Raw genomic sequence first — 11,296 nt, 5'->3', positions numbered from 1 at the left:
TCCACCTGCCTCAGCCTCCCAAAGTGATGAGATTACAGGCGTGAGCCACCGCACCTGACCAATGTGACTTATAAGTAATTGGAAAAGGCATTGCAGACATGGCAAGATTCTGTATAAATTGTTTTAGCTGAAATTAGACACTCAATTAGGCACTTAATTACCCTGAAGCCTTATTGATGTCCTATTAGAAGTGGCCCCACCCACTAGAATCAAGTGGAGATGACAGGTTGGCTCCCTGTAGTGGTGCCGGAAGCAAGCCTGATATAGCAACCACAGGTAGCATTCAATCCACAGCTCCCAGGTCTCCTGGCCTCCTGTTATCCTGATCACACCACTCATTACACAAGCATTTTCCATCTGAGATCCTCTCAAATCTGAATTTTAAATGTGGGTTTCCTTTCAGGACTGCAAGCAGACAGTCACTCTGCATAGCCCCTCTGTAAGGATGTCAACATTTAGCAACAGCTCGGACCTTCAAGGGGTCATCAGCAGAGCTGCACTGATCAGCTGCTCGGAGTCCAGCTCTAACTGATGAAGTCAGCTAATGGTCCACGGCCCCCTTCTCATTAATAACTCACCTCCGTGGGCAGCCGGCTCCAGGTCTCTGCCCCTGGTATCATATTATAGGATAATTATATTCAGATTAGTTTTTCATACCCTTTGGACAGAGACATGCTAATTTGGGTACTTAGACATTAAAATCTTATAAAGTTCTTGAGTGATTTTCAGTCCAAGTTCTTAAATGGGACACCTTATTGAAAAGAAAACATGTGGCTATCAGCTTTCTAACAAGAACTAACCCCTGGCCAGGTGCAGTGGCTCACACCTATAATCCCAACACTTCGGGAGGCTGAGGTGGGAGGATCACTTGAGGCCAGGAATTCGAGACTAGCCTAGGCAACACAGTGAGACCCTGTCTCTACCCAAAAAAGAAAAATTTAATTAAAAACAAGTAGTTCCAGCCTGTAGTTCCAGCTACTTGGAAGAATGGGGCGGGAGGATTGCTTGAGCCTGGGAGTTCAAGGCTGCAGTGAGCTGTGATTGTGCCCCTGCACTCCAGCCTGGGTGACAGAGCAAGACTCTGTCCCTTAAAAATATGCTGATTCCTGGGTAGATGAGCAACTGACTTTAATCAGAGGCTCCCCTGTGGGTGGGGATGCTGTCTCACAACAGAGTCAGCACCTTATTTTATTTTATTTTTTTGAGATGGAGTTTCACTCTTGTTGCCCAGGTTGGAGTACAGTGGCGTGATCTCGGCTCACTGCAACCTCTGCCTCCTGGGTTCAAGCGATTCTCCTGCCTCAGCCTCCTGAGTAGCTGGAATTACAGGCACCCACCACCACACCTGGCTAAGTTTTGTATTTTTAGTAGAGACAGTGTTTCACCATGTTGGCCAGGCTGGTCTCAAACTCCTGACCTCAAGTGATCCACCTGTCACGGCCTCCCAAAGAGCTGGGATTATAGGTGTGAGCCACTGCGCCTGGCCCAGCACCTTATTTTAAACTGTCCATCAGAGGAAGACAAATACTGTTTGATCTCACCTACATGAGGAATCTAAAAAAGTCAGACTCATAGAAACAGAGAGTAAAATGGTGGCTTGTAGGGGCTAGGATGGGAGATATGGGGAGATGCTAAAGGGCCGCAAACCTTCAGTTACAAGATGAATCCATTCTGGAGACCGGCCAGACAGCATGGTAAAGACAGTTCATAACAACATACCGCATCCCTGAAATTTGCTAGGAGGGTAGATTACCACACACACAAAAATGATAACCAGGTTAGGTGACAGATCTGTTAACTAACTTAACTGTGGTCACCATTTCACAATACAGCTGACTCTTGAACAACATAGGTTTGAACTACATGGGCCCACTTACACGAATATTTTCTTTTTTTTCTTTTTTTTTTTTTGAGATGGAGTCTTTCTCTTCAGAGTGCCATGGCATGACCTTGGCTCACTGCAATCTCTGCCTCCCAGGTTCAAGTGACTCTCCTGCCTCAGTCTCCTGAGTAGCTGGAGGACTACAGGCACATGCCACCACATTCGGCTAATTTTTCTATTTTTAGTCAAGACGGATTTTCGCGATGTTGGCCAGGCTGGTCTCGAACTTCTGACCTCAGGTGATCCATCCGCCCTGGTCTCCCAGAGTGCTGGGATTACAGCCGTGAGCCACCGCGCCCAGCCTACAGGAAGATTTTCTTCTGCCTCTGCTACCCAAGCTAGCAAGACCAACCTCTCCTCTTCCTCCTCCTCCTACTCAGCCTACTTAACATGAAGATGACAAGGATGAAGACCTTTGTGATGAACCACTTCCACTTCATCAATAGTAAATGTATTTTCCTTACGATTTTCTTAATAACATGTTTTCTCTAGCTTACATTATTGTAAGAATATGATATATGATATGCACACAAAATATGTATTAACCATTTATGTGATTAGTAAGGCTTCTGGTCAAGAGTAGGCTATTAGTAGCTTTGTGGTTTTTGCTTTTTGTTTTGTTTGTGTGTGTGTGTGTGTGTGTGTGTGTGTGTGTGTGTGTGTGTTTTGTTTTTTTTGAGACAGAGTCTCGCTCCATCAGCCAGGCTAAAGTGCAGTGGCGTGATCTCAGCTCACTGCAACCTCCGCCTCCGGGGTTCAAGCAAATCTCCTTCCTCAGCCTCCCAAGTATCTGGGATCACAAGTGCGCACCACCGTGCCCGGATAATTTCTGTATTTTTAGTTTCACCATGTTGGCCAGGCTGGTCTCCAACTCCTGACCTCAGGCAATCCACCTGCCTCAGCTTCCTAAAGTGCTGGGATTACAGGCATGAGCCACCGCGCCCAGCCTGCTTCAGTTAAGTTCTGCCTGGTGGGCCGGGCGCGGTGGCTCACGCCTGTAATCCCAGCACTTTGGGAGGCCGAGGCGGGTGGATCACGAGGTCAGGACAGCGAGACCATCCTGGCTAACATGGTGAAACCCCGTCTCTACCGAAAATACAAAAAATTAGCCGGGCGAGGTGGCGGGCGCCTGTACTCCCAGGTACTCGGGAGGCTGACGCGGGAGAATGGCGTGAACCCGGGAGGCGGAGCTTGCAGTGAGCTGAGATCCAGCCACCGCACTCCAGCCTGGGTCACAGAGGGAGACTCCGTCTCAAAAAAAAAAAAGTTCTGCCTGGTGAGCGTTCTTATCAATTCTCATTACGTTTCCCTCACTTAATGGAGACCATGTTTTTGTGTCTGTCTCTGTCTCAGTCTCGGTCTCTCTGTCTTTCTCCCTCACCCTTTCTCTCCATGAATTCCCATAGACTGAAGTTATTCCACCACTGAAGTCCTAACTCCAGCGTCCACTCTCCAAGCACTGCCTCCTGACCCCCAGCTCCCACTCCCACTCGTGCTCCGTTCACCTCCATCTCCCCTGCTCTGCCCTAGGAGGACCTCCCCCACCTCCTGGCCCTGTTCCCTTCCCTGCCAGATGTGGACAGCTACTAGAAGTCCATGGTACCCAGCCCCAGAAGGGCCTTCAGCACCAGCGTTCCTTCCGCTGCCATCCCACACTCCAGGGGAACAGACTGTGGCTCTTGAGATCTGTGATTAGTCAAAACTCTTTCAGGACTGGTTGCAGTGGCTCAAGCCTTTAATCCCAGCAATCTGGGAGGCCAAGGCGGGTGGATCAGCTAAGCTCAGGAGTTCGAGACCAGCCTGGCCAACATGGTGAAACCCCAACTCTACTAAAAATACAAAAATTAGCTGGGCGTGGTAGCATGCACCTGTAGTCCCAGCTACTTGGGAGGCTGAGGCAGGAGAATCACTTGAACCCGGGAGGTGGAGGTTGCAATGAACCAAGATCGCACCACTGCACTGCAGCCTGGGTGACAGAATGAGACTCCATCTCAAAAAAAAAAAAAAAAAAAAAAACTTTTTAGGATAAATTTTCTCATGAAAAGGATTTGTGGGCGACAGAGCGTGACACCATCTCAAAAGAAAAAAATTTGTATATGTGACCTTGAAAGTCAAGTGACAGTAGGCAGACAGCAGTTTATGAGCCATAAGGCATCTCAGCCCCATCAATAATTAAAGAGTATACTTCAGACACCAAAATAGATACAGAGACCAGTGTCATTGGGAGCTGGAATTTTGTGTGTGGTTTGTGATAAATTTGGTGGACAAAATTTTCCTTTAAAGTCATAAAGTCCCATGAATTCTCAGTCTCAAGGTCAGGAATCTTGGTATCCTAATTTTCTGTATCAAGCTGTGGGGGACGTGGCATCCTGTTCTTACACGCATTGTTCTGCCAGCAAAAATCCAATCTTAGCAAACAGTCTTGTAACACAAAATATTTCTCTTTCTTATTTTTTTGAGACAGTCTTGCTCTGTCTCTGATATTACGACGGCCATACTTAAAAATAAAATAATAAAACATTCTTATGCTATAGGTTTGACTTTTGTGCATAGTGTCACACTCTGTTACCCCACTTAAAAGAAATAGAAGTTGCAAAAAAAAAAAAAAAATAGAAAAGAAAAAGGTGAATGTGGCCGAGTGCAGTGGGAGGCCGAGGCAGGCAGATCACCTGAGGTCAGGAGTTTGAGACCAGCCTGGCCATCATGGCGAAACCCCTTCTCTACTAAAAATACAAAAATTAGCTGGGCCCACCTGTAATCCCAGCTACTCGCGAGGCTGAGGCAGGAGAATCCCTTGAGCCTGGAAGGCAGAGGTTGCAGTGAGCTGAGATCGGGCCACTGCACTCCAGCCTGGGCGACAGAGTGAGACTCCATCTCAAAAAATAAAAAAAGAAAAGAAAAGAAAAGAAAGAGAGAGAGAGAGAGAGAGAGAAAGAAAGAAAGAAAAGAAACAGATGAATGGAAACTACCCCAATCCAGTTCTGGCAGGACTGTCAATGGCCCGGATCCTTCAGAAATGAAGGTTTGGGTCACACCACAAGGCCAGAAGTCACCAGCTGAGATTTTTGCTGAGGACCAAGAGAGTGGAAGGAGTAGCGGAAGAAGCTATATAAACACCAGCTAGAGCCACATGGTTACTGGAAACAAACAAACAAAAAACAAGACAAAACAATTTAAGGCCTATAGTTATTAGAGTATGTTTTCCTTGCCTTGAAATATATGATATTTCCCTTTCTCATTCCCCTCCTACTTTTTTTTTTTTTTTTTGGTGGGAGGACAGAGTCTCGCTCTGTCACCTAGGCTAAAGTGCAGTGACATGATCTCAGCTCACTGCAACCTCCATCTCCCAGCTTAAGCAATTCTCATGCCTCAGCCTCCTGATTAGCTGGGATTACAGGCGTGCGCCATCATGCCCAGCTAATTTTTATTTTATTTTATTTTTTATATTTTTAGGTAGAGACAGGGTTTTACCATGTTGACCAGGCTGGTCTCAAACTCTTGAGCTCAGGTGATCCATCTGCCTCGGTCCAAAGTGCTGGGATTACAGGCGTGAGCCACCGCGGTTCCCTTCTTATCTAACATAAGATATACTGACAGTAGTTAACCTCATATCTCAACGTTTAAGTTATAGGATATCAAAGGTGGATTGTGACTCGGCTACAAGAGGAATGACCTACAGCTGGTAAAGTGATACCCAGGATTGTGCATCCTCTTTCGAGAAAAAGGCCGTGCATGTTTGGCTTCTATGAGGGTTAGTTGCATCGTGTTAGGTGAAAACATGATTCTGCCACTGTTTTCATTTGGAACTTAAGGGTGGGGAAAGGAGGTGACTAGGCAAGCCAAGGTGACGAAGGGGTGGAGTCTGACAGATTGCAACTTTTCATCTTGGCACCAGCACCCCAGTCTACGGCTGGGAAATCCATTGCCTGCATGGTCTGGACGTTAGGGTTGTCCAAGAGCTGAACTCGTGTAAGATTTGAAAGGGTGAAAGGGAAACCGAAGCCCTTACTCTTGGAAGGTCCTTTTGGTGGGATTCTTCCTAATTTTAAGCCCCACCAACCAACAGTGGACTCAGCCCAGTGCAGAGAGCGGGACTGCAGTTCCCAAAAAGCATGGCTTATGCAGAACTCCCCTTCACGCACCCAGCTTCCAGAATGTTCCCACAAGCTCTGCTCTCACCAGCCGCACCTGTGTTTCTGGCTGTCATGGTTAGAGGCATTCCACACCCCCATTCCAGACTTTAATTTCCTACCTTAAACCTAATTCCTCTAGTAAGCCCTGTGTTCCCATAAAACATTATTTTATTTTATTTTATTTATTTATTTAGGGACAGAGTCTTGCTCTGTCACCCAGGCTGGAGTGCAATGGTGCAATCTCGGCTCACTGCAACCTCCGCCTCCCAGGTTCAAGTGATTCTCCTGCCTCAGCCTCCTGAGTAGCTGTGATTACAGGCAGGCGCCACCACGCCTGGCTAATTTTTATTTTTAGTAGAGATGGAGTTTCACCATGTTGACTAGGCTGGTCTCGAACTCCTGACTTCAAGTGATCCGCATGCCTCGGCCTCCCAAAGTTCTGGGATTACAGGTGTGAGCCACTGCGCCTGGCCCATAAAACATAATTAAATAGTAAAGAGGCCAAAGAGATGAACAAACAGTTCACAAAAAAGGAACTACAGATGGTTCTTAGACAAATGAAAAGATATTCAACCTCATTTATTACCACAAAGCAGATGAAAATTTCCTCAAGACACATTTTTCATCTGTCAAACTGGCAAAAATCCATACGTTTCCTGGCACCCTCTGTGGACAAGGCTGTGGGGAAGGTATCTTCCTACAGTGAGGGTGAAACGTCCATGAAAGAGTCCTACAGAGGGTGCAGTTAGCAACAGATATAACGTTTACATAAGTGAATGAGTGACTTCAGCAATCCAACTTTGCTTTTTTATTCTACAGATATGCATACCAGCACATGCGTGTAAAAGGTAATCTATCTGTTTAAGGATTTTTTTTTTTTTTTTTTTTGAGAGGAGTCTTGCTGTGTCGCCCAGGCTGGAGTGCAGTGGCGCAACCTCAGCTCACTGCAACCTGCCTCTCCCAGGTTCAAGTGATTCTCCTGCCTCAGCCTCCTGAGTAGCTGGGATCACAGGCACGTGCCACCATGCCCGGCTATTTTTTTGTATTTTTAGTAGAGATGGGGTTTCACCATGTTGGTCAGGCTGGTCTTTAAACGCCTGACCTCAGGTGATCCACCCGCCTCAGCCTCCCAAAGTGCTGGGATTACAGGTGTGAGCCACTGCACCCAGCCTCAAGGATGTTTACTGTAGTATTGTTTGCAGTAGTAAAAACCAAGAAATAATGTAACAATTGTCAAAAGGTAAATAAATTCAGTTGGGCGGGGTAGCACACAATTGTTGTTACAGCTACCTGGGAGGCCAAGGTGGGAAGATGGCTTGAGCCTAGGAGCTCAAGGCCAGCCTGGGCAACAGAGCAAGACCCTGCTTCTTTTTTAAAAAGTTAAATAAATTGGCTGGGCATGGTGGCCCCCGCCTGTAATCCCAGCACTTTGGAAGGCTGAGGCAGGCGAATCACCTGAGCTCAGGAGTTCGAGACCAGTCTGGGCAACATGGAGAAACCCCGTCTCTACTAAAAATACAAAAAATTAGCCAGGTGTGGTGGCAGGCGCCTGTAGTCCCAGCTACTTCAGAGGCTGAGGCACAAGAATCGCTTGAACTCGGGAGGCGGAGGTTGCAGTGAGCTGAGATTGCACCATTGCATTCCAGCCTGGGCAACAGAGCCAGACGGTCTCAAAAAAAAAAAAAAGTTAAATAAATTAAGATGTGTTCATATACTATAATATTACACAGCTGTGAAAAAGAATGAAAGTAAGAACGCTGTTTTGCATTGATATGGAAAGATATCGCCATGTGCAAAGAAAAAGATGAACTATACACGGGGTGTGCAGTTTTTTGTAGCAAAGAAAGAAAAAGAAAATATATAATTTGTGTTTGTTAGTGTCTGCATGAATCATTTCTAAAATGAAGCCAATGAGAGAGTGGGAATTGGCAGAAACAGTACATGAGGGTAAAGACGGAAGAGAGTTTCTTTGTATACCACTTTTGTTTTGTTTTGTTTTGTTTTGTTTGAGACGAGTCTAGCTCTGTCGCCCAGGCTGGAGTGCAGTGGCCGAATCTCAGCTCACTGCAAGCTCCGCCTCCCGGGTTTACGCCATTCTCCTGCCTCAGCCTCCGGAGTAGCTGGGACTACAGGCGCCCGCCACCTCGCCCGGCTAGTTTTTTGTGTTTTTAGTAGAGAGGGGGTTTGCTCCATGTTGCCCAGACATGCTCGGCTCTATACCATTTTATTTGAGACTCTGTCTCAAAATAAAATAAAATAAAAATAAATAAATAAATAAATAAAAATGTAATTGCTCACAAATTCATTATTTTTACTTAAAACTCATCTAATACATTTACACATGGAGAAGTGGGGTCACGGTGATTTAGCTGGCTTCTTCCCCTCAACCTTTAATTTTAACTGCTTTAAACCTTAAGAAAAGTTGAAATAATGATATGATACGTAGTCAGATACTCTTCTCCTACATTCACCACTTACTAATATTTTGCCACATTTCCTTTATTATTATCTACCTATTTAGTCACACTTGAACACAAGCATACATGCACTTTTCTGGGTGAAATTATCTGAGCGTTTGTTGTAGATGTCATGACACTTTATCCCTAAACACTGCAGCATGTGGCTCTGAAGAACAGAGACACAGCCCTTACACAGCCACAGGTTACTGCAATCAAGGAATTTAACTCTACTATTGACTAATAAGTAGTCTGTGTTTAAATTTCCCCAATTATGCCCTTTATATTTTTTTCCTTTTTATTTTTTGTTTGGTTTTTTTTTTTTTTTTATTTTAGATGAAGTCTCACTCCATCACCCAGGCTGGAGTATGCAGTGGCACAGTCTCCGCTCACTGCAACCTCCACCTCCCCGGTTCAAGCAATGCTCCTGCCTCAGCTTCCCAAGTAGCTTGGATTACAGGCATGCACCACCACCCTGGCTAGTTTTTGTATTTTTAGTAGAGACAGGGTTTCACCATGTTGACCAGGCTGGACTCGAACTCCTGGCCTCAAGTGATCAGCCCACCTCAGCCTCCCACAGTCTTGGGATTATAGGCACGAGCTGACGCACCGGGTCTATACTTGTTTTTTTTTCTTTTCTTCTTTTGAGACAGAGTCTCGCTGTGCCCCCAGGCTGGAGTGCGGTGGCGCATTCTCAGCTCACTGCAACCTCCAACTCCATGGTTCAAGCAATTCTCCTGCCTCAGCCTCCCGACTAGCTGGGATTACAGACACAAGCCACCACACCCAACTAATTTTTGTATTCTTAGAGAGACGGGGTTTCACCATGTTGGCCAGGATTGCTTCAATCTCCTGACCTCATGATCTGCCCGCTTCGGTCTCCCAAAGTGCTGGGATTACAGGTGTGAGCCACTGCACCCAGCCTGTTTTTTTTTTTTTTTTTTTTCTGATTGACAATCTGGTCAATGATCGCACATTACCTTTAATTGTTATGCCTCTTTAGGCTCTTTTAATACACAGCAGTTACCCAAACCTCTCTTGGTTATTCTTGATATTGTCATGTTTAAGAATCTGGGCCTGTTGTTTTACAGAACGTCCCTAAATCTGGGTTTTCCAAGGTGATTTCTTATGACTAGTCTTAGGTTAAACATTTTTGGCAAAGGTACTTATGGGTAATATGCCTTCCACCAGGATGCCAAATGGTCCCATTGTTGGTGTAGAAGCTTGATTATTTGGTTAAGGTTGGTATCTACCAGGTTTCTCCATTGTAAACCCTCTTTCCTCTTGGTAATTAACAAGAGTTTTAGGGTGATACTTTGAGACCACATGCGTATCTTGTTCCAACAACATATCACTCAATGGTTCAGCATCCACTGATAAATTTTGCCTAAATCAGTTACAACAAAGGTTTTTGCAGAAAGTGGTTTTCTAGTTTTATCATTTCTTCTACACATATTAATTGCCATTTTCTTTTTGTGTGTGAGGGGTAACGGGCATTATTACTATAATTCAAAAAATATATATATTTTATATGTAAATATGTATAAAGAGTATAGTGATAGTTATAAATGTGTAACTCAAAATGTATACAATGTAATATATACACATATATATACACATATATGTATCCCTTTATTGAACTGGTCATTACCTTGGCCATAGGGAGATATCCCCCAAGGAGTCAGTTCATGAATTATTATATTATTATTATTATTTTTATTATACTTTAAGTTCTAGGGTACATGTGCATAACGTGCAGGTTTGTTACATATGTATACTTATGCCATGTTGGTGTGCTGCACCCATCAACTCGACAGCACCCATCAATTCATCATTTATATCAGGTATAACTCCCAGTGCAATCCCTCCCCCCTCCCCCCTCCCCATGATAGGCCCCGGTGTGTGATGTTCCCCTTCCCGAGTCCAGTTGATCTCATTGTTCAGTTCCCACCTATGAGTGAGAACATGCGGTGTTTGGTTTTCTCTTCTTGTGATAGTTTGCTAAGAATGATGGTTTCCAGCTGCATCCATGTCCCTACAAAGGACGCAAACTCATCCTTTTTTATGGCTGCATAGTATTCCATGGTGTATATGTGCCACATTTTCTTAATCCAGTCTGTCACAGATGGACATTTGGGTTGATTCCAAGTCTTTGCTATTGTGAATAGTGCCGCAATAAACATACGTGTGTATGTGTCTTTATAGCAGCATGATTTATAATCCTTTGGGTATATACCCAGTAGTGGAATGGCTGGGTCATATGGTACATCTAGTTCTAGATCCTTGAGGAATTGCCATACTGTTTTCCATAATGGTTGAACTAGTTTACAATCCCACCAACAGTATAAAAGTGTTCCTATTTCTCCACATCCTCTCCAGCACCTGTTGTTTCCTGACTTTTTAATGATTGCCATTTTAACTGGTGTGAGATGGTATCTCATTGTGGTTTTGATTTGCATTTCTCTGATGGCGAGTGATGGTGAGCATTTTTTCATGTGTCTGTTGGCTGTGTGAATGTCTTCTTTAGAGAAATGTCTGTTCATATCCTTTGCCCACTTTTTGATGGGGTTGTTTGTTTTTTTCTTGTATATTTGTTTGAGTTCCTTGTAGATTCTGGATATTAGCCCTTTGTCAGATGAGTAGATTGCAAAAATGTTCTCCCATTCTGTAGGTTGCCTGTTCACTCTGATGGTAGTTTCTTTTGCTGTGCAGAAGCTCTTTAGTTTAATTAGATCCCATTTGTCAATTTTGGCTTTTGCTGCCATTGCTTTTGGTGTTTTAGACATGAAGTCCTTGCCCATGCCTATGTCCTGAATGGTACTACC

The sequence above is a fragment of the Rhinopithecus roxellana genome, chromosome 12 (genome assembly GCF_007565055.1).
Source record: "Rhinopithecus roxellana isolate Shanxi Qingling chromosome 12, ASM756505v1, whole genome shotgun sequence".
Lineage (NCBI taxonomy): Eukaryota > Metazoa > Chordata > Mammalia > Primates > Cercopithecidae > Rhinopithecus > Rhinopithecus roxellana.
The sequence above is the reverse complement of the archived record's forward strand: the minus strand, read 5'-3'. Positions refer to the sequence as shown.